Source organism: Cnephaeus nilssonii (assembly GCF_951640355.1).
Source record: "Cnephaeus nilssonii genome assembly, chromosome: 16".
NCBI lineage: Eukaryota > Metazoa > Chordata > Mammalia > Chiroptera > Vespertilionidae > Cnephaeus > Cnephaeus nilssonii.
The window spans coordinates 19,375,507-19,399,103 of record NC_137087.1 but is presented as its reverse complement, the minus strand read 5'-3'; the positions used below and the strand labels follow the sequence as shown (position 1 = coordinate 19,399,103).

The following is a 23,597-nucleotide window of genomic DNA, read 5'->3' as shown; positions in this document are numbered from 1 at the left end:
GAGGACACAATGATGAACAAGAGGGTCCAGGCCCTGCCACATGGGCTTCTAATCTAGCAGGGAAGACAAAACTTCACACAGACACACACATACAGAGTCAACGTGTTTTAAGGGCTATGAAGGAGGATGGGTACCTTAAGGGCATGTGAGAGAGGGGTCTTGTTTATCCTGGGAATAAGGAACGAAACATAAGAAGGCACAGGAGTGTGTCTGGGTCAGTGGGCAAAGGGAGGGTATGGCAATGGGGGTGGTGAGGTGGCAGCAACGATGGAAGCGGGGGTGGGGACGGGGCCGCGCAGGCCAGCGCTGTCCCCAGATCAGCTGCCGGGTTGCCTCCCGCAGCGGGAAGCCAGACTGCAGCTTAGGCCCGCTCCCAGCTAAGCCCCATCAGTAGGACATCCCCTGAGGGATCCTGGACTGTGAGAGGGCGCAGGCCGGGCTGAGGGATTCCCCCCCTCCCCATGCACAGATTTTCGTGCACCGGGCCTCTAGTTATTCAATAAAGAAGAATGAAACACCCATACACGCTCTAACGTGATGAACCTCAAAAAACGATGCTAAGTGAAAGAAGTCAGTGCCTGAGGTCACATACTGTATGACTCCATTTATATGAAATATCCAGGATAGGCAAACCCATGCAGAAAACAGATCAGTAGTTGTCAGGGGCTGGGAGAGGGAGGCCTTATATAAGTCAGAGATCGAGTCCCCTTCGGGTCCCCCGCATCCATGAACACCTCCTAGTCCCGATAGTGCTTCTTATCTGAGCTATGACGTCACTTCGTCCCCACGGTCGTGCCTCTGGTAATGCACTGAAATCAACCCCCGGTGTGGCCTGCGATGAGGACCAGAGAGCACCTGCCGCCTCCTTTGTTCCCCACACACCATGCTCCTATGGATGCAACCACACACCCACCTGCAGCCACAACACGCTGCCGACTGATCAGATGTGACGCCAATTCAAACCCTTAACCCTTTTCTTCTCGTGTTCTCAGTCAAACCGCGTCCCTCGGTCCTGTAGTTCTGTGCTAATTCTGTGGGGATTTTGGACCAGCTACATTCACCTGGCTGGGCCTGGTCCACTGAGGAGCAGACAGCCTGGTTCTGGACTGGGTCTCACCCCCGAACGTGTGATCTTGGGCACATCACGGATGTGGGCTGGTCAAATAGCCACCCAGCTAGAAGATCTGGGTTAGAATCTGGCTCAGCCTCTCACTTGCTGTGTGACTTTGGGCAAATGACTTTAATCGTTCTGTGCCTCAGTTTCCTAGTAAAATAGATTATAACAGTGCTCACAGGACTGAAGCAAGTACTGGGTGTAAGTCCAGCACACGTGCCTACGGGGGCCTGGGTTCCAGCTCCATCCCTGGCTGAGTGATTTGGAACAACCTTGGGTAAACTGAGTCACCCCTCAGAGACAGATGATGGCTGAGGAGCACGCATTCATTCAACAAGCTCTTCTTGGGAGCCCCGCTGCCCAGGCCCGAGCAGGTGTGCCCAGGGCAGGACTGGCCCTGTCTTCAGGTTTCCAGACGGACAGTGAATCTGGACGCGGTCGTGAGCAGGTGCTCATTCTGCCCCCCCTGCGGGCCCTGGGAAGGCTCAGACACCAAACCTGAGGACCCAGCGCTAGCCCGTGGCTGCCAGTCCCCTCCCCCGGCTACGACCTGCTCGCTGTGGCTGCTGAGTCTGGGGCAGGTGGACACGGCGGCCGGCCGGCCTGGGGAGGGAGGAGACTGCTGCACAGAGGCCCTCCACGCCTGGCCATCCGGGAAGTGGCTCTGGGACAAACCTGCCTGATACTTTGACATTTTGTCATTTGCTCCTTTTTCTTATTAAAAAATATATTTTTATTGATTTCAGAGAGGAAGGGAGAGGGAACGAAAGATAGAAACATCAATGATGAGAGGGAATCATTGATCGGCTGCCTCCTGCACGCCCCTCACTAGGGATCGAGCCCACAACCTGGCATGTGCCCTGACCAGGAATTGAACCCTGACCTCCTGGTTCATAGGTCGATGCTCAGCCACTGAGCCACGCCAGCTGGGCTCCTTTTCCTTGAACGTGACCGCAGAGAGGAACCATGTGGTTGTTGGGATTTGGCCTGATTGACCCCCCCTTCCTCCTCTTCCTTCCTGCCTCCCATTTGCAGAGCCCCTTACACATTTCTCCCACAGCTGCCGCCCGTGGATGAGTGAGGGTCAGGCAGGTGAAAAACCAGTGCTCATTCTTGGGAAAATCACGAAGGAAAGGAATGCCACCCTGGTCCTGCTCCTGGGAGAGAGCACTGAGGGAATTCTAGGTCCTCCTGTCGTTCATACGTGTGGTGACTGGTGATCACACCCTGTGTGGGATGCGCCGCCCTCAAACCTTGTCGCTTCACCCACACTTTACCCGGCTGACGTAGGGAAAAAAGAAAGAAAAAGTAATATCCTCCTGGTATTTTTTTCTTTCTGTGCATCTCATTTAAAAAAAGGATACACAGCCCTGCCGGTGCGGCTCAGTGGTGGAGACCTATGAACCAGGAGGTCGCGGTTCGATGGGATACGGGTGTGAAGTCTGGCACACTTTTTAGGCGAGTGCTTTATCCTTTTACACCACCACACAGAACTCCATTATGTGTGCATCTGTTTGTTTTCTGTGTCACAACGGTGCAGCAAGCATTTACACCTACAACCGCGTATTCGCATCAGCCTCCCGCTGATGCCCTCCACTGCTGCCTTTAGGTGATGCCTTCCCAAAGGCTCCGAGCAGGTGTGTGCAGGCACAATCCGAGCACTGCCCTCCGCCTCTCCTAAGAGGTATGCCAGTTTCCAGCCCCCGCCCCCCCCCCCCCCACACACACACAGAGTGGGTGCCTGGCCCCTTAGCTCCCCGCAATGCGGACGACCAGGCTGCAAACCGTCTGCTGCCCTTTCTCGTCCACAAAGCCTGGGCGGCGCTGCGGGAATGGGAGGAGGCTGTGCAGGCGGCTGGGTGTCCCGTCCCGCTCCCGGGGCCCAGTGGGTGGTACCTCCCAGGAGGGGGCTCTGCAGAGCTGACTGAGGTGATGGACCGTGAGATGGGACACCGCCCTGCCCTGTCAGGGGCGGGGAGGGAGGAGTCGGGGGGCGGGGGGGGGGGTGACCCATCTCATCATATGAGCTCTTAAAGGGAGACGCTTTCCCAGCTGGGGTGGGAGGGAGGTGTGACTCTGGAAGGAGGACTGGAGACGTGCAGTTGCTAGCTTTGAAGATGGAGGAGGAGGCGTGAGCCTGGGAATGGGGCGGCCCCTCCCCGGGGGCCTCCAGAGGGGATGCAGCTCTGCCGGGACGGGGATCTTGGCCCCGGGGTCCCCGTGGCGGACGCCTGGCTTACAGGCCTGCAGGCGGACACGCTGGTGCTGGGGGAAGCCCAGTGCGGGTGATGACGGTCATGGCAGCACTGGAAGTGAACGCAGGGCAAGCGCAGAGCTCCGAGACCCCCTCCGGGTGGGGGGCCCTTTCCGCACTCGGTCTCCTCACCACACCCCGAGCATACAGGGCCCCTTCCTGCTTCTGTGCTGACTCACCCCCAAAAGGCTCTGCTCCCCCTTGACCTGAGTCCTTTACCTCCGGCCCACCGGCTCTGCTCACACACATCCCTTCACTCCGAGCCTCTGAGCCGGACAGACAGCAGAGGCCCTTCCTCCCGCACACAGCCCCCTGGCCCACCCGGTCCCCCCCCACAGCCCCCTGGTCCACCCGGTCCCCCCAACACAGCCCCCTGGCCCCCCTGGGTCCCCCCCCGACAGCCCCCTGGCCCACCCGGTCCCCCCACACAGCCCCCTGGTCCACCCGGTCCCCCCAACACAGCCCCCTGGCCCACCCGGTCCCCCCAACACAGCCCCCTCGGCCCACCCGGTCCCCCCAACACAGCCCCCTCGGCCCACCCGGTCCCCCCACACAGCCCCCTCGGCCCACCCGGTCCCCCCCCACACAGCCCCCTGGCCCACCCGGGTCCCCACGCACACAGCCCCCTGGCCCACCCGGTCCCCCCACACAGCCCCCTGGTCCACCCGGTCCCCCCAACACAGCCCCCTGGTCCACCCGGTCCCCCCCCCACCACAGCCCCCTGGCCCACCCGGGTCCCCACGCACACAGCCCCCTGGCCCACCCGGGTCCCCCCACACAGCCCCCTGGCCCACCCGGGTCCCCCCACACAGCCCCCTGGTCTACCCGGGTCCCCCCACACAGCCCCCTGGTCCACCCGGGTCCCCCCACACAGCCCCCTCGGCCCACCCGGGTCCCCCCCACACAGCCCCCTCGGCCCACCCGGTCCCCCCAACACAGCCCCCTGGCCCACCCGGGTCCCCCACACACAGCCCCCTGGCCCACCCGGGTTCCCCCACACACAGCCCCCTGGCCCACCCGGGTCCCCACACACAGCTCCCTGGCCCACCTGGGTTCCCTGGATGGATGGAGGAGCGCGTGTGAGCCATCTCTGCTCTGTGGCTCCGGATCCCGCTGGGCAGTGCAGGCCGGAGCCAGCATCCTGAGTAAGCCGTGGGCCTCACCCGCCATGAAGGGCCGACGGGATCGTTCCTCTGCCATCCAGAGCGTGTAGGTGATGAGGGCAACAAGGCGCACCTTGCTTGCTGGTCCCTGGGCCGGGGCGCAGCTCGAGCCTCTAGCAATCCTCAGCCAGTTCGGGGAGGGGCCGGCGCTGACGGCTCCAGCTCCTGGTGACCATCTGAGATGCCGTCTGCAGGAGACAAGCCCCTGCTGCCCTCAGCAGTGACCTCAGCAATGCGCCGTGGATTAGCGCCCCCTCCTTCCCCAGTGCATCCTGCTCTCCTTCAGCCCAGCAAACTCCCACACCTGGTGCTTGTCTCGGGCCTTTCAGAGGAGCCCAAACACCGAGTGACCCCAGGTGGAAGCGCCGAGGAAGGCACACGAAGGGCATCGGGACACACATCGCTGCCATGACCAGCAAGGCTGGAGGACTGTCTCAGGTTAATCCACACCAGAGGGGCATGAGGGGGTGACTTACGGAACAACACAGACCTCTTCCTCACCGTTCCCGAGGCGGGGGCGTCCCAGGCCAGCCCACTGGCAGTTCGGTGTCCCGTGAGAGCCCGATTCCCGGCTCACTGACCCTGTTTTCTCACTGTGTCCTCAGACGGTGGGAGGGGCAAAGCAGCTCTCTGGGATCATCGATATGTACATATATTTTTTAATTGATTCCAGAGAGAAGAAGGGAGAGGGAGAGAAAGATAGAAACGTCGATGAGAGAGAACTATCCGGGCATGTGCCTGACCAGGAATCGAACCAGCGGTACCCTCCTGGTGCTTGGGGCAACACTCAACCCACAGCCACACTGGCCAGGCTCCGGGGTCTCTTTTATAAGGACACTAATCCCATCCACAAGGTCCCCACCCTCGTGACCTGATGACCTCCCAAACGCCCTACCTCTAAGTACCATCGCATTGGGAATTGGTTTCAACATATGAATTTGGGGGGACACAAACATTCAATCTACTGCACCTACTCAGCACACATTCCAGCCCCCTGCTCCCTGACGTTCTCTCCATAGAATCTTAGAAAGCCTCACCTGCCCTCATCCCTTGCAGCTGGGGACGCCACGTGACACAGGTATAAACAGATGTCTGCTGAGAACTCCTGGGAAGGTCTCCTCTCCTGATGTGGTTACCTCCTCATCTTCCACTTTCCTCCTCCTGGAACTCAGACTTAATTGAAATTCGCAGAACACTGTACTCACCAACTATGGAGGACACGGTCTCTCCAAAAACCCCGGGAATGCTGATCCAATATCGTATGTTAGGCCACAAAACAAGTCTCAACAAATTTAAAAGGATTGAAACAACACGATGCAATGGCATCACATCAATTATATTAGAAGTCAGTAGCATTAGGACATCCAAAAAGTGCCCGAGTCTTTTAAAATTAAGCAACACTTCTAAATATTCTAGGGGTCGAGGAAGAAATCACAAGGGAAATTAGAAAATATTTTAGGTGAATAATAATGAAAGCACAGCAAATTAAGATACGTGGGAGACAGGTGGCAATGCTATGAAGTAAATAAATAAATAAATGAATAAATAAATACATAAATCAGATGTTGTTTTCTGTTCTAGGATTTCCAAGTGCTTCCTATTTCCCGGCCTCCTCAGAGCGCAGCCCATACACACGCAGGTCAGGATTCTGAGAATCTGAAGGGGGGTTCAGGCAGATTTTGAGGTCCCCTTCTGTGGTTCCCACCTTGCTGAGTTCCTCCCTCAATATCTGGCGGCTGGACCAGCCCCGATTCCGACCTCTGACCCTGAAGCCTGAGACCTCTGCTTGAGTTTGTCTGGAGCACCAGGGGCGGGATGCCCTGGGGGATGGGGAGCTGAAGCACGGGGCCCCACCCAGGAGGGCCTTCCCTCCGGAGTCCTCTCCCCTCCGTCTTCCTCCTGCTCCAGGGAGCTCTCCAGCGCCTTCAAACAGCTGTTTTTATGTTTCATCCCGACATGATTGCTACTGGCAAATGTGTTCATCGAGAACAGTGACTCCGCCGTGCTTGGAGCCTGAAGTCGCTCTTACCCTTCAGATGATCATCTCCCCAGACACCTGTCCGTGTGATCCGTGTACCCATGTGCGTCCGATTTCACATAAACGGGGTCACACAATCCACACTGTTTTACATCACACCTTTCCCCATCAACAGTTACATGAGTGTCTTCCTGTGTTAATGTTGGTAGATCTGCATTGCTCTTTCCAAGAGCTATATAGTTTTCCTCGGGTACATGTAATTTATGTTCCTCACCGAGTTCAGTACACAAACAGCGCTGTATAAAATCCTGGTGCGGACATCTGTGCGTGTCCCCGGTTCTCTCTCGGGACAGATTCCTAGCAATGGAATTGTTGGGTCCAAGACATGCCTCCATGCCCCTCCCCGCTTTTATATTTTGCATCTTCTGAGCCTCTCGATGGTAAGCAAAAGCAAAGATAAAAGTCTCCCACCACCTGTGCCCCAGCCACCCAGTTCCCCTTTCTGGAGGCAACTAATGGGATCGGTTTCTAGGGAATTCTTCTGGGGCAACCGTGCCTCTGGGCAAAGAGACGGGGCTCCTCGCCAGCCCACCTGTCACCAAGTGGTAGCCTCCTGGCACACTGCTCTGCCCGTCCAGCACATTTCAAAAGCCAGAATCTCTGGCCCAGCTGGTGTGGCTCAGTGGTTGAACATTGACCTATGAACCAGGAGGTCACAGTTAGATTCTCAGTCAGGGCACATGCCCGGGTTGCGGGCTCGATCCTCAGTAGAGGGTGTGCAGGAGGCAGCCAATCAATGATACTCTCCCATCATTGATGTTTCTAACTCTCCCTCTCCCTTCCTCTCTGAAATCAATAAAAAATATAAAATAAATAAAATAAACAAAAGCCAGAACTCCTAAGAAAAATAAAACAACTCCCTACAAGCTCTATACACAGGGCTCAGTCAATTGTCCCAAGGTTTTTTGGTTTTTTCTAAATCAGTCCCCAAAGATGGGACAAAAGTGAAACAAGTAGCCTCAGAATGGGACACCTCTTCTTGCCGAAATTGTCCTGGGCAGCGGCTCTCCGCCAGCTGGGCTGTGGTGACCGCCGCCGCCGCCGGGCTGAGCACAGAGGCCCTGGGCAGGGCCAGCCTCTGGCTGACTCGGGGCGGAGGTGGCTTCCCGGCAGCCTGCTCGTCCGCAGAGCTATGAGCAGAAGGAAGCGTGGCCCTGCCAAGGCCACGTCTGTACCCACCCCGGTTTCCCAAGGGAAGGTGCCTCTTCTCACCTCCCGGCTTTAGCCATGATTATTTTTATCCTCCCAGTCACCCGCCAGCCTGACGGCCCTGTCATTTGGGAGCCTGGCCGCCGCTGTCCTGTAATTCCCCGTAGACAGGCCTCGGGGTGGCCTCTTCGACTTGCGCTTTGGTGATGCTCTGTGGCCAGAAGTCACCCCTGAAAATTAGGGCCAGGACGCGGGGGGGGGGGGGCACGGCGGGAGGGGGGGGGAAAGGGGGGTGCGGGGGGTGTCACAGCTGGGGCAGGGGCGGGAGCTGGGGTCTCCTGATTCCCTGTGCCCAGCTCATCTCCACCCCCATGTTGGGACCGGCCATCTTGGAAATACACGTGTCCTCCAAGGAGACGGGCTGGTGCTGAGCGAGGGGCTGGCCTGCAGGCGAGGCTGGAGGAGGGGCAGGCAGGGCGGGTGGCTCAGGTGCGGGCCACCATGGTAAAGCCATCTCCTGTCCCCTCGCCTGGCATGCGGTGCCCTGCAGACGTGCCAGCTTCCTTGGCCATCAGTGACCAGGTTGCCGGCTCTCCTGCCTCGAGGGAGACGCGAGGGCCCCTGTGTGCTGCCACGTAATTCCGCTAGGACCCCACTTCCGTCGTGCCGCTTCTCCAGCGCCCACCAAACCACCCAGCTCCGCAGGCTCGGGGAGCCCGGTGTGTTACTGGAAGCTAACAGAGTGCCCGACGCGGGAAAGGTGTTTGGTTTCGGCATTTTTTGAGCGGGTTTCCATGTATTTAGTGAGTTTGGATACATCCATTTACCCTGAAACCTTAACAAAAGGAAGAAGAGGAAGGCTTCACGACATGAGAGCAGAAACTCAGTGCACTCCCTTGCCCTGACACGTCACTGAGGCGAGTCTAGGCTAAGAAAGAGGTCATTTTCCCGGCGGCTGGCTCTGGATCGTTAGGGGTTGGCCTGTGGTTTGTTCCTCTCCGCATCCTCGCATCCTCGAGAGGTGGGCATGCTTCCCTCCTGGTCGCCGCTGAGGAAACAGCTCAGAAAGGTGGCCCCGCCCGCAGGGGGCGCACCTGGCCTCTGGGCGACCCTGCCCGCCCTGCTTGTCTCGCTCTGGAACACTCACCGCTCGCCCGCCTCACCACCACCAGGCCAGCCCCCAGGGGAGGGTGTCAGCTCTCCCCGTCTCCCCAGCACCCAGCTCAGGCTGGACATGTAATGGAGACTTGGCAAATATTTGTTGAATAAATGAAGGAATGGATCATTGTAAATTGCAAAGCTATTTTCCAATATATGATTATTATTTCTTCTCTCCCCCTTTTCCCTACCCTTGACTCCTCCCTAATAACTAAGCCTACCTTGGTGGCTCTATTTCCCCCACATCCTGAAAGGCTTTGGAATCCACACCAAGGATGGAGGTGCCGAGCCACTGCCCCCAGGAGGCAGCTCAGTGTAACGCCTAAGTATGCGCGCTTCAGAGCCAGACTACGTGGGTGGGTGACTCCTGTGTCAGTTTTCTCACCTGTAAAATGGGTATAATGACAGTGGTGGCGACATTAATGATGATCCTGCATCAGACACCCCTTAGGCACCTGTCAGATGCCCTTGGCCTCTGCTGTTATTCATTCTGCTGATATTCATGCTGTGGTGGCAGCTCTGCGTGGACTATGATCAGCTTCTCGGGCAGCACCTGGCCTCCTATGCGTGCTGTGTGCCTCTGGCGTCCCGTCCTGGGCTCCTCTGAGACCATGGAAGTGTGGGATGCGGCAGGGCCCTGCCTGGTGTCTGTTCCTGCATAACCAAGAAGTAGGGGGGGGGGGCTGTAAAGGCCCCTTGGGTAGACATTGGCCAATGGTAGACAAGAGCTGATAGATGAATTATTTCTCCTTTGCCCCCGCCTCCCCCACCCTGTCCAACTGTCCTCTATTTCGTATCCCCAGGGGATAGAGCATTCCTTCAACTGCACCCCGTGGTGGCCAGTCGGGTCACGTACTCTCGTTGTTTGCCCGCGTGCCTGTCCTGATCAGTTGGGTTTCCACTGTAAGTCCCAGGGTGGGACTTTGTCGTGAAAGGGAACTTCAGTATATGAGTTTCAAGGGTTTATAGCGGAAGCAGAAGTGAGTTTATAGGGCCCAGATGGCTCCAGCACATCAGCCCTCGTTGCACAGTGGCCCCTGGCACTCACAGGCAGAATTATTTTCCAGTTTCAGCTGTGGTCGTGCTGGCCCGCCATGTGCGTGAGGACTAGCTGGTGACCTGGGGGTGACCTGTGCTCAGGACATCAGGAGCTCAGTGTCTTCCTTCTGCTTCCTTCCACCCAGTTACTGAGGTCACATGAGCCTAGTAACCGCCTGTGGTTGGTCCCTGCCCCACCGGTGGGTTTAGCTTGTCACCCAGTTTTGCTGTAGATGTTGTCTGTGGATCTTCTGATTTTTTTTTTATCCTGGTTGCTTTGGAGTGTTTCTGGGGGGTGTAAGTCTGGTAGGGCCGTCCTAACAAAACACCACTGAATGGGGGACTTAACACAGACATTTACTTTCTCAGCGCTGGAGGCTGGAAGTCCAAGATCAAGGGGCTGACAGGGTTGGTTTCTGGTGAGAACTTTCTTTTTTTTTTTTTTTTAAATGTTAGTTTTCAATTACAGTTTATATTCAATGTTATTTTGTATTAGTTTTAGGTGTACAGCATAGTGGGTAGATAATCATATACTCTATAAAGTGGTCCCCCAATACTTCAAGTACCCACCTGGCACCATACGTAGTTATTACAATGTTATTTACTGTATTCCCTAGGCTATACTTTACATCCCTGAGAGTATTTTGTAACTGACAATTTGTGCTTCTTAATCCCTTCACCTTTTTCACCCAGCGCCCCACCTCCCTCCTCTCTGGTGAGTTCTTTCTTCCTGGTTTGCAGACAACCACCTTCTCACTGCATCCTCACAGGGCCTTTCCTCTGTGAACACACACACACACACACACACACACACACACACACACACACAGGGGGGCGGGGGGGGGCGGAGTCTGGTATCTCTTCCTCTTCTTCTAAAGACACCTGTCTTGCCCGGCCTGCATGGCTCAGTGGCTGAGTGTTGACCTATGAATCAGGCGGACTCTCGGTCAGAGAATCACGGTTGGATTCTCGGTCAGAGCACATGCCCAGGTTGTGGGCTTGATTCCCAGTTTGTGGCATGCAGGAGGCAGCTTATCAGTGACTCTCTCTCATCATTGATGTTTCTATCTCTGTCTCTCTCTCCCTTCCTCTCTAAAATCAATAAAAATATTTAAAATATTTTTATTTAAAAAATAAAACAAAATAAAGACACCTGTCTTGTCAGACTAGGGCCCCACTCTTATGACCTCATTTAACCTAAATTACATCCTTAAAGGCCCTATATCCAAATACAGTCACTTTGGGGGTTATGGCTTCAACATATGAATTCCGTCCATAATGGGGAATTTGGGGAGAAGCAAAAACTACATTCTGCCATCCTCCCAGAATGAGACAGGCCTTGGCGCAGTTCACAGGGGCCCAGCATCCAGAGCAGGGAGCAGAGTGGCAAAGGGTGGGAGTGCTTGGGGGTTGAGAGGCAGATGTTCAGCACATGACAAAGGCCCCGGAGGCTGGGCTCCTGCCCACTTCTCCCTCTCACCAACGCCTGACACCTGCTGCCTTCCCCGGCAAGCTCTGGGGACAGCAAACGGTTTCGCAGTCCCTGAACACACCACCCTGCTTCTGGTCGCCTCGCCTTTGCTCACACCGCCAAGACTGCCTGCAAGGCCTCCCTCGCTTCCCTCCCCTCTTCTCTCTATTTCAACCAAGAGTGCCTATTCCTTCTGTCCTTTGGCATTCACCTCGGCAATCCCCCGCTCTAGAAAGGGTAGGTGTCTGCAGGGTCCACCTCCATGCTCCCGCAGTGAGCATGTGCACACACACACACTCCCATGCCCCACCTATGCCTCCTCACTGCACTCACCTCACATATGCCTCCTCACTGCACTCACCTCACTGCACTCACCTCACTGCACTCACCTCACTGCACCCACCTCACTGAACCCACCTCACTGCATTCACCTCACTGCACTCACCTCACTGCACTCACCTCACTGCACTCACCTCACTGCATTCACCTCACTTCACTCACCTCACTGCACTCACCTCACTGCATTCACCTCACTGCACTCACCTCACTGCATTCACCTCACTGCACTCACCTCACTGCATTCACCTCACTGCACTCACCTCACTGCACTCACCTCATCTATGCCTCCTCACAGCACTCACCTCACTGCATTCACCTCACTGCACCCATCTCACTGCATTCACCTCACTGCACTCACCTCACTGCATTCACCTCACTGCACTCACCTCACCTACACCACCTCACTGCACTCACCACGCCTCCTCGCTGCAGTCACCTCACTGCATTCACTTCACTGCATTGTACTTGTGTTGTTGTGAGTGTGTCTCCCCTCCCCCCCCCCCCCCCCCCCCCGCACACACACACAGACTGGGTGGTCCCTGAGGGCCAGGCCTGTGCCTCATCCCGTGGCAGATGGGATCCTGCTCTCAACTCTTCATTGCCCTTGTCACAGAGTCCGTTACCTGTGCCATCACCAAGCACAGGTAGACGTAGCGTAGACTTCTCTGCCTTACTGACTTCGGGCTTGGGCATGGGATTCGCTTTGGCCAGTGACGTCAGCAGAGGCTTTAAATGCACTTGGCTGGTTTGACTTGTCCCTTGTACTCCCTTGAGAAGACTGTGTCCCGAGTAGCCACTGGTCCAAACAGAACGTGGGGATGTGAAGAGCAGACCTCACCCCAACCCCGAGGCTGGATGCAAACCCAGCGACCCTGAGGCCCACACAGACTCCCTGCTGACCGCCCGGCCTGTGAATGAGGAGAATAGACACTGGTTGTGTAGGATGCTGGCACTGGGAGGATGTCTGTTTTGCAGCGTTGTTGCAGCAATAGTTGACCAAGGACATCATTCATCCTTGTGTTCCCAAGCCCAGCACAGTCCTGGGCCAAAAAATGTTTGTTAAGTAAAGAAACGAATAAATTCCTTGATTCAATACCTTTGTAGTCTGCTCGAGTCGCCGTCCCTCCTGAGACGTCTGTTAGCTCCTCTTTCCAAAGGGGACAATAATGGTTTCTTGGTAGGGCTGTCGTGTGAGGATTCCGTGAAAGAAGGTGGGCAAAGCTCCTGTACTCTGTGCTCAGTGACACTCTCCTTCCTCCCTCTCTACCCCTGACGTCTTCAAGTGAGCTCTGAGGTTAAAATGCTCAGGCGGCAGAGGAAGCTGAGAGGGGTGGGCAGTGGGGAGAAGGAGGAGTTTCCTCCACTCTTCAGCCTCTGGGCCCTTGAACTCCAGCTGAGGGAACCTCTTTCTAGTCCTCCTCTTCCCTTGTCTTTGCCCCCAGGATTCTTCCCGGAGTCACTGCCAAGTAGGTCTTCCTGGACCAGAGAAGGGGATTTGCCCCAGACCCCAAGGATTGCCCAGCAATGCCCTGGCCCCCCATGCAGCTGGGCTGCCTGAAACAGGGAGCTCACACTTCCCTCTCAGGAGCTGTGTGTGAAGTCTGTCTCCTCTAAACCACCACTTGGGCTGTGAGGAAGCCCAAGCGAGCCACATGGGGAGGCAGGGGACATGCTGAGGAGTGCAGCCCTCTTGGACTTCCCAGCCCCGCCCCGCTGCCAGCGGAACGCGGAGTGGCCTCAGCTGATGCCTCAAGGAGCCAGGGAACCCTCCAGATCCACCCCGTCCGATTTATCAGAAGCAATACATTTTTGTTGTTTTAAGTCATTAAGTTTTGCTGTAGTTTGTTACACAGCAGGTAAGTGAAACTCTCCTTCCCTATAATATATATGTCATATGATATTTATATTAAATACTATTACTATTATTTCTACACCATTTGAGAGGAAGTGGCAGAAATCATGACCCTACACATTTCAGTGTGTCTGCAATTCTGCCTCTGGTCTGGAAAGTTCTTTTAATTTTTCAAACAGGGTAAAAACGAAAGAAAACAAAACGGAGACCAATTCTCTTGGCAGAGCAATTTTGGGAAGAAGTTGAACCTAGAAACTATTTTAGGATGAAAATTCCCAGTGTCTTGGATCAGACCTTTACCCTATACCTCTCATTGGCGCCCAAGATATTCTTACTGTAGGCCCAAGTCTTGGCTGTTAGGCCAGCCTGAAGCTGGGAGAATGAATACCCTTTCATTCTTTCCATTACTCATCCCTTCGCCTAGAAAGCCCTGTCCCACCTCTACCTTCTATTCCTGTCTACCTGAAGAACTGCATTCATCTCGTAAGCTCAGGCCTGGGGCCTTCAGCTCCAGGAATAAGGCTGCAGCTCTGCACAATCCAGGGGCCAGAAGTCACATCGCATTCCATGTGCCTGGTGCCCCTGGGGCTGGGCAACATACCTGCTCTGAAATCCGGTTGGAAAGCATGCAGGCTGACTCCAGGGCGGAGGCCTGCCCCCTTCCATAGGGCCTGAGGGCAGCCAGGAGATCTGGAGAGAGGGGTTCAGGGAGCTTATTTAGGAGGTGAGCTGTGGTCTGAGTTCTCACCAAATCTCTGGTCCCCTATAGCAAGTCACGGAACTGTCCGTCATAGAACTGACATGCACAGCCTGGAGCACGTGACCACCTGCCCTCCAGCCCACAGCCTGTGGGCCCAGATAAGGAACAGGGTCCTCTGACTTCAGCCCCTGTGAGGACCTGCTCCTGCGAAGGCTGGGGTCATGCTCAATTCTATTTGGGTTTCTCATCAACGAATGTTGAGAATGAGGGGAGGCCAAGTACATATGTTGAGGTTTCTGCTTTTTTGGATGTTCTTACTTCTCCTCTACAGGAAGTGGCTTATTGTGTCTAAATCCAATCAAATGGCAGGATCACTGGCCTTAGAGGGGCCTGAATTATTAGCTCATGTCCTAAGTGTTGGTAGGACTCAGGAGAAAAGCCTCATCTGCAGGAATCAAAGCCTGGGAGGCACGGGCATCGCCAGGGTTCAGACAAGTAGGAGGGAGGCTAGGTTTGTGTCCCAGTTCCCAGCCCTTTACCACGCTCCTGGTGAAGCCAGCCGTGGGCCCCAGAGCTGGCGCTGCCAGCTGGGCACTGGGGCCTCACCCCTCCAGCAGCCCCCAGCGGGAGGCGCCAGCTGCCCCAGGCTCTGAAGATTACGCGAGGGGGCCCCAGCTGGCCCGAAGGCACCACTTCTCACTTCCCTGGGTCAGAGAGGGGGTGTGTTTGGGAGCCTGGGGGGCCGTCATTTGACCCTCCTGCGCAGAGATGGTGGAGAGCCCGCGCAGGCAGAGGGGTCTCTCCGAGGAGGCAAGCCATGAGATCTCCACGCCGCCTCTCCCCCACCCACCCACCCACCCACCCCGGCCCGGGAGCTCCTCCCAGCCTCTCCGGGAGGGGGTGGGGATCCAAGCGGCCCCAAGCGAGTCCCCCGGGAGGGGCGGGCCGAGGGGCAGCGCCGGAACAAAGGCCCTTAGAGGGGTCCCGGAGAGCAAGGCTCCCCGGGGGCGGGGGCGGACCCCTCCCCAGTCAGCTCCTCCCTCTCCCCTCCTTCTTCCACCCGAGGCCCGGCCGGCACGCAGCCCCAGCCCGAGCTGCGCCAAGTTCGCCAACGGCTCCCAAGTTGTCGGCTCGCAGGGGTGGGAGCTGGGTGGGGTGAGGAAGAGGAGGAGGGGAGGGGGGGGGGGCTCCCGGGCGCCTTGGACGCGGTTCAGGAATTCGCCGCCGCTAGCCGCTCGCCCGCTCGGGCCGGGCGGGGAGGACGCTAGGCAGCCCCGATCACTCGCTCCCTCGGTGGGCAGGACGGCGCCCGCCTGGCGCCTCTCATCGCCCGGCGTGCGAACCCGCGGAGCCGGGCCGCACCGCCCTCCTTCGCTCCCCGCCGCCTTCCCCGGGGAGGGCGCAGAGCCGGGCCCCGAGGGAGCTGGTTCCGCTGAGACCGGGACAAAGTTGCGAGCGGATGCTGCCGGCGCCCGACCCCAGCCGCGGAGAGTGGGGTCCGCCCCCGCCGGAGGAGGCTCAGCGGCCGCGGTAAGTAGGACCCTGAGTCCCGGAACCGCCTCCGGGCCCGGGGAGGCCGCCGGCCGCGCGCCCCCTACCTTCCCCGTCCGGGCGCGCGCGCCAAACTTTGGAGGAAGAGGGGGCGAAACGCGGGGTGGGAGAGGGCGCTCCCGGCTCGGGGAAAACTCCACGCAGGCACCCACATTCTCCAGGCTCGCTGCACCCCGACTCACAGCTGCCAGGTACCCACAGCCCATCACTCAGCCCACATCACCGCGCACACGCTCTGAGCGGCGCCACGCCGACCGGGCACAGGGCGCAGACCCTCGTGTACAATCCCGGGAGCGGCGGCTTGGATCCTCGGACCTGGCGTGTCCTCCTCCTGCCCCTAAACAACGCCACGGTCTTTGTCTGCAGCCCCCCACTGAGAAGTCCCCCCAAAGCGACGGGGCATGGGAAGGACTGTCTTGTCTTTGAAAAGCCGTGGCCAGGACCCGGAGGCCCAGAAGTGGGGAGGGGAAATCAGACGTCCCGGTGCGTTCTCGGGGCTCAGCGGCAGCGAGCTTGGCGTCGGGGTGATGTGTCTGGGTGTGCGCAGCCCTTCCGGAGGCGAGGCCAGGGGAAGGAGCGAGTGATTCATAACTCGGACCTGGCTGCTGGGTCTGTGCGCCGAGCGGAAAGCCTGCCAGGCCGGTGCTGAGCGGGGCCGCCGGGCGGCGGCGGTGACAGGGCCTGCGAGGGGCGCTCTGGCCCCTCTTCCCCCGGCGGATGTGCTTCCTCGGAGGGCCTTTCCTCCGGGGACGACTGAGGGATTCCAGGCCTCCGTGTGGCTGTGCAAAACCCAGCGGGGTTAGGGAAGATTCCAAGGTCCAGGAGAAACCAGCAGCCTTCTTTCTGTTCATTGCACCTGGAGCTGTGCTGTCGGTGTCCCGAGGCCCCGGGGTGTTGCAAGGACTGCCCTGGGCCGAGCACGGTGCCTGGCACGCCGTGGGCACTCAGTAAGTAGCTGACAAAGAATGACAGCAACAGGGTCTCCTAAGGGCGCACTAGGAGCCACGCCTGGGGGCCGCGGCCGGGCTGGGCTGGGGCTTCCTGCAGAGGAGGGGTCCGCAGAGGTTCCAGGGCGCCCTGCCTGCTCTGTCTGGGGAAGGGGCTCCCAGAGCTCGTTCCATGGTGCCCTGGGGGCTGGCATCGGGAGTGGAGTTTCATCATTGGCATCTGCTCCCCTGAGGGGCAGCAGGAGTCTTCATTTCTGCAGCTGCTCAGCTGCGGGGCGGCGCTTCCCCCCAGGGCTCTGTGGGCTGGGGCTGCTGGAGACGGGGCTTGTGAAGGGTCTCCCCGCAGGGGCCGGCTGAGTGTGGCAGCAGGTGGAGGGGCGGTCTGTGTCCCCACACTGAGCACTCAGTGGGTGCCTCTGTGCCAGCTGGCATGAATGGCCCCGAAGAGCAACAACATCTCATGTTCTTGGAACTGTGATTGCAGGCGGGCTTGGGAATGATTCCTCCCTGGCACGGGGCTGAGAGTGTGCAAGGACTCGGGGCCATGTAATTGTGAAGAAGGGTGTCACTGCCCCCCCCCCTCCCCGGCCCCCGGCCCTTTGTGACTAGGTTCAGTGTGCAGTTCAAGCTTCTAAATGGTCTTCATGCTGAAATTAGCAAAATACGGGGGCAGCACCCAGGACGTTGGCCCCAGATCAGAGGAGTGATCCGGGCTTGGCCACCCCAAATGCCAGGTGGGACGCTGCAGCCAGACCCTTCCCAATGTCACCCTTCCCCCTTCATGATGTCCTCTGGGAATCAAGGGCTCTACGTACACTGTCTCACTAAGTGCACCCTATGAGGTTAGCATTTATCACCACCTTAGAGACTCGGAGGCTGAGGCTCAGGAAAGTTAAACAGTGTAACTTGTTCAAGGTCACACACCTGGTGAGGGACAGAGCCAGCATCTGAACCAAGGCAGTCTGACGCTGACCCAGGCGCTCTCCCTCACGCCGGGCCGTTTCTAAGTCCCCACTGGCTCTCCGTGGCAGCAAGGAAGCAACAGGGATCCGGACTAGCACGGCCTGGGGTCTCTGCCTGCAGTCCTCTTTCCACACACTCTGCCCGCTGGGCTGCTCCGTGGGCCACGGGAATCAAAGGCCGTGGCACCAGGCTGCTGGAGCGTTCCCTGTGGAGCTGGAGTCAGGAAAAAGCGGGGGGGGGGGGGGGGGGGGGCGCTTAGGAGTGATTTCAGGGAGATGTTGCGGTAATTCCAGCGAGAGGTGATTCGTAGCTTATCTGACACGTGGGGACAAAGCTGCCACACGTCACAAGTTTGGGTTTGGGAAACCCGCCAGGTGAACATGCTCAAACGGATTCTGACATTCCTTTCCCTCGCTAGGACAGAAAGCCAGTCCACAGGGAAACCCGCCCTCACGGCCACGGCCTGCCGTCACTCACGCGGTAAAGGTAAAGGGACACGTCATGGCTGGCCTCACCCCCACCCGGTGCCCGGAGAGCTGGGCTCCTCTGTGGTGTCCGATCCTCGGGAGAGCCCGGGCAGCGGGGGTAGGAGGTGGGGTGTAGGAGGCTCGCCTGGTCCCCAGTTGATGCTTTCTCACACAGACCCCTCAGAGGGACTGCGGTTCCTGTCTCCACTTAGCAGAGAGGAAACGGGGCTCTGAGCGGTGCCGTGGGTGTCCAAGATCCCAGCGCTAGCGAACTGCCGGCCACACAGCCTTTGGGGGCGGCCGTGTGTTCAGTCTGGTTGTATTCTATGCCCGGAGGGCTGAGCGGGATGACCCTGCTGGGACAGGGTCCTCATTGTTCTGCCCAAAAGCCTCCAGTGCCAGTTTGCACAGTGTGGGAAAAGCTGGCACCTTAAGCCGGGAGCCCGGCCCAGGCCCCTGGAAGGCCACCTGGGTGCGTTCCGAGAGCCTTCCCAGTGCCCAAGTCCCTCTCCCCGCGCCCTTGCGGAGTGGACCTCTGTCCAGGATGGAAGTTGGAAGACTGGGTGTGGGAGAAGCTGCCCCACCCGAGGGACGGGAACCCCTGGCTCCGTCCCAGTGCCTGACACATGCAAGTACTTGGGACGATGACCAATACTAGGTGAAGGCCAGGGACAGGCTGAGCCCCCGCTGAGGGAGATCTTAGTCAGAGGGAGCATTCAGAGAGGTCTCTGCCCTTCATGAGGTCACACAGGAGGAGAGGAGACAGCTCTCCTTTCAGCCTTAAATAGAAAGACTTGTCCTGGTTCTTCTCTACGCTACTCGCCCTGCCCTGAGCATGTGGGTGCCACAGCCGGGCGTGGGGTGGTCCCTGACTGACTGGACAGTTCTGTGCTTGAAGATGGACCCCTGTCTCCAGTGCCTCAAATCTGGTTGCTCCTGCACCCTCCCACCCCCAGTGTGAAGGGAGGGGCAGGCAGGCCAGGGAGCCCTGACCAGCAGTAACTTCATGTCTCCACCCCCCATCCCTTCCTCTCTATGCCTCGCCCTCCCCGGCCTTCTCCCCACTAAGCTGGCATGTGCTGAGGGACTGTGGGTTTTCTGGGCCCGGGAAATGTATCCCTGGGTTCCCGAAGACTCTCTGGAAAGGATTTGGAGGGAAAGTGTGGAAAATAAATAAGCCAGGGCCCAGCTCAGCCTCTCCTGGCTGCCACGAGTAAACACCATCGCAGAGGCCAGCCGGGAGCTGCTGTGGCCTCCCCTCCCCTGCTTACACCTGGCTCCCTGGCCGCCTCTCCAGCTCCCTCCTCCTGCCCCTCCCAGTCCAGCCCCTCCTCCTCGACTCTGGGAGCCTGAAAAGTCAGGGAGCACACCCGCCAGCGCCAGCGGAGTCCTGGTTCTGCGGGCGCTGGGCGGAGGAGCCTTGGAGAGAAGACAGACGGGGTGCCGCAGCTCTGCCTGCTTCGTCTGAGTAAGTCTCCCAGCCCCCCTGCTCAGCCCGGCCGAGGTGCGCTCTAGGTTGGCGGGTTTGACTTTGATGATGGAGAATGGTGGGGGCTTTTTCAAGTTTTGTGACATCTGAGGAAGCTCTGGGTCTTAAATTAGAGTCACTGGACCCAAGCTAATTTTCCTTGTTGTGTCCCTCCAAGGTGGGGCTTGCGTGTGAAGAAACCCTCAAAACCCATACGTTGACCTTGTGGGGCTTCCCGGACTACCTAGCATGTCGGGTTCTTTGCTTTTGACCCAAGTCATATTAGCTTAGGTCTGTCAGCGTGGGTGCTGGTGCTGTGGCTGTGGAATAGGAAGCAAATTTGTGATATCTTAACAGCTTCAATTAATTCCACGGACCCACTCCAGAACCCAGCTCCCAGTGAACCAGGGCTCTGGGGTGGGGCAGTTCCCTGGCGGGGTGGCAGCTGAGGGCCCCCTCAGACCCAGGGAGTGGCTGAGGGGCCTTCCCATGGGATGTGGCTAAGCCCAGCTGAAACCGCTGGATCTGGGGAGCGGGCGCTGCCGGGAGGCGCTGGGTGCTGCCTCCGGGCGGGGAGTCCCTTTGTGCTGCTGCTGCTGCCAGGCTGCTGTGAGGGAACTTGAGGGGAGTGAGCCCCATAGTTGCAGCCTTGGTGGGAGAGAGGCTGCACACCCACATACTCACAGGCCATCACACACATTGTCATGGGGTGAAATACATACATTCAGATATACCCCCCGCCCCCCCCCCCAACACACACACTAATATTTTCTATAAACAACCAGGCACATTACACACTGAAACAGCTTTTGTAGGCACAAGAATACACACACACACACACACACACACACACACACACGGAACCCTCATTCCACAGCACAAATTATGTAATGACTTGGAGCACATATGCTCAAGCCAGAATGCCCGCAGGGCTGCTTCGTAGCTGTGTAACCTTGGGTAAGTTACTTAACCTCTCTGGGCCTAAGTTTCCTACTTGGTGGGAGGGGGTATGGTAATAAGTCATAGGTCCTAGGGCTACAGGTGAATTAATATCTGGGAGGAGCTTAGAACTTTGCCGGCACACAGTGAGAGGTAGGTTTCTGATGAAAGTTGTTTTCTAAGAAGGCTCCCCAGCTTAGCCGGTTCCCAGCCGCCCCCTCCCCCTCAAACGCTGCCCTGCGTTCCATCGGCCTGTGTGTGGGCATGCCTGTGCACACGTGCCCCGCGCAGGCCTGTGCCTGCGAGCCCACACGGCTACCTGAGACATTTGGCCCCGGGCCTCGCCCGCGCTTCCCTCTTCTCCCCCCTTCCTTTCAGCCGCCTCGCCATCTGCAGGGTTCTGGAAAGTGCTAAAGTGTCTGAGCTAAAGCAGCGCTATCTGAGGAAATATTTTGAAAACAATATTTCCTCAGATAGCAAAGAATTTCACAGCTCCGACGTGGGCAGGCAGGCGGGGGGAGGCGGGGTGTGGAGGGGGGAGGGGTGCCAGCTGTCCTCCGGAGAAGCCCCATTGCCGCAGGGTTCAGACAGACACGCCCGCAGAGGCCCGAGATTGGGCCGTGGAGTCTGTGCGCCAGTCACCCCGACCACAGTGTCAGCACCCTGTCCTATTTCTATTCTGAGAGATCCTCTTTTCTTTTCACTGTCCTGCCGTGTCACCTGGTGCGGCTGCCTAGGGGGAGGGTACACAGGACCTGGGTGACACAGCTCACAGGCACAGCACCATGCTTGCACCTTTTGGGGCGGTGCTCGCTGAGTTCTCCCAGGAAGCTCCTGAGGGAGGTGCCGCTCTTATGGCCACGTTACAGCCGGGCACACAGGCAGGGTAAGCCGCTGCCTTCCCACAGCTGGTGAGTGCAAAGGGGGCGGGGGGATGGGGAGGAGGTCTGAGCCCTGCAGCCGGCTCCATCAGTGCCCTCAACCTGCCACGGTACCACCTGTGCCTGTCCTGCTGTGGCTGCCGCCCGGGAGGCCGAATGGTACACAAGAACTGTTTTAGGTTTTATTTCGTAACTGTGGCCAGGGCGCTCTGGGGAGGCTGGCTCCAGGGGTACCCGTGGCCCCTGTGGGCACCACAAGTGGATGTCTGAGCCTCGCCCTCCCCAGGCTGACCTGGGCAGGGCCTTTCTGATGGTACAGCAGCCCCTGATGCAAGGCCAGCTATCTGCTGATGGCTGCTCCCCTTGGCAACGATCTGGCCTAGGAAGTGGCGTAGACAGATGGCAACAACAGGGATTCACATGAATAAGCAGCAACTAGCAGATCGGGCCGTCGCAGCAAGACGGAAACCCCACCTGGAGTTACCACCGTGACTATTGGTCCCCAGCCTCTTCTCTCGCCAGCCCTCGCCTTGGACTCGGTATTCCAAGCCTCAAACTTCCCAGCCACTCGTGTCCGCTCTCTGTAGCCTTTCCAGCTGCTGAGAACTCCTTCCTCCTCCTTTCCGGCGGCCAGCTCCCTTCACCCTCAGTTTGGATGTGTCCTGGGCAGGTCAGCAGCCCTCCTTACGGCTGCCTGCTTGTCCCCCTCGTCGCACTTTACGCTCCTGTGTGGCCGTTGCGGGTTTTATGGCTGCCCTCCACCGGTCTGAGCTCTGCGCGGCAGGACAGTCTGCCTTGTTCGCCCCGGGGGCCGTGTGGAGCCAGCCTGGGCACGCAGTGAGCCATGAGTGACGGATGGGGTGTGGGGCCCTGGGATGAAGGAGGCGTGGGTCGGCCCCTCCAGGAGCTACTGGCTGGACAGTGCCCATCCTCCCAGGATAGGATGCTCCTGCTGGGAGTGACCTGTATCTGGGCAGAGGCGGTGGCAGTCATGGTGAGTGGGAGGGGGCAGCTGACGTGGACCAGAGGCCCCAGGTGGGACAGGGAAGGAATGGGAGACTGGGACCCTGAACAGGTAGCTTCCTCCAGTCATTACCCTGCAGGTGCTGGGCTGAGAGCCCGAGGACGGGCCTGAAACCTTCCGAGAGGCCCCTGTGATTAGGTGGACTGGTGGGTGGGTGCACTATGCATGGGCCCCACGCTCAGCCCCACCGGCAAGTGCTTCTTATTCCCGTCCCCTGTGGACCGATATCTGTTCAGCCTCTCCAGGGTTCGGCTCTGACCCCCAGGCAACGGAGACCGCAGGTGGCTGAGTCCTAGCCCAGCTGGCAGGCTGCCTCCTGGGGGTGGTTTCAGCTGCAGCCCTCAAGCTGTCCGTGCAGAAGTAATGGGGCCCAAGTGCTGCATTCTCCCCCACCCCACCCACGAGCACGCATGAGGGTGCTGCGGCCCGGGCATCGCCTACCCGGGACTGCGTACCTGCTGATGCCTGACACTGTGCAAGGTGGGCTGGGGTAGCAGAAGGCACCTCCAGGCTAGAAGAGGAGAGGAGACCAGCACAAATAGCCACCTTTGAGCCAACTGTGATGAGCCCACAAAGGCGGACATGAAGGAGGACTGGGGGAAGGCTTCTGGGGAGCTGGCCATTCCAGTGCAAGAAGGGAACCTGGGCAAAAGCACAGGATGGGAAAGGTCAGGTGGGATGCAGGGAGGGTGAGGAATCCAGTGGGACTGAACTGTGATTTGTAGGGTGCACAAAGGAGAGAGAGAGAGAGAGAGAGAGAGAGAGAGAGAGAGAGAGAGAGAGAGAGGAGGCAGGAGAGAGTTGAGTTATATATTCAGGTCCTAAAGCCAGGCTGTCTACATGGAAACACTGCTCCTCACTTATAGGCTGTGTGACCATGACCAAGTTGCTTACCCTCTCTGTGCTGCCTCAGTTTTCTCATCTGTAAAATGGAGATACTAACAGTATCCACCCCGTGGGGGTGATAGGAGGATAAAATGTGTTTCTGTATTAGCGTTTAGAGCAGAGCCTGGCACACAGCATCAAGAAAAGATATTATCCCCTTTTAAAAAAATGTAGCTAGAAAAGTAAATTGAGGTCA

At 58.1% G+C, this 23,597-nt stretch overlaps 1 protein-coding gene across 2 annotated transcripts in view; it reads left to right on the top strand.

The window, feature by feature from the left end:
• Positions 1-15,483: 15,483 nt before the first annotated feature.
• Positions 15,484-23,597, top strand: part of CHST3 (carbohydrate sulfotransferase 3) — a 33,035-nt gene continuing 24,921 nt past the window's right edge. The window contains exon 1 of one of the 2 annotated variants that reach the window (XM_079793371.1): positions 15,484-15,806. The gene's annotated coding sequence lies outside the window, so the exon portion shown is untranslated. Of the gene's footprint in view, positions 15,807-19,518; positions 19,673-23,597 lie in introns of those variants that run through there. The other variant, XM_079793372.1, reaches the window with a different exon arrangement.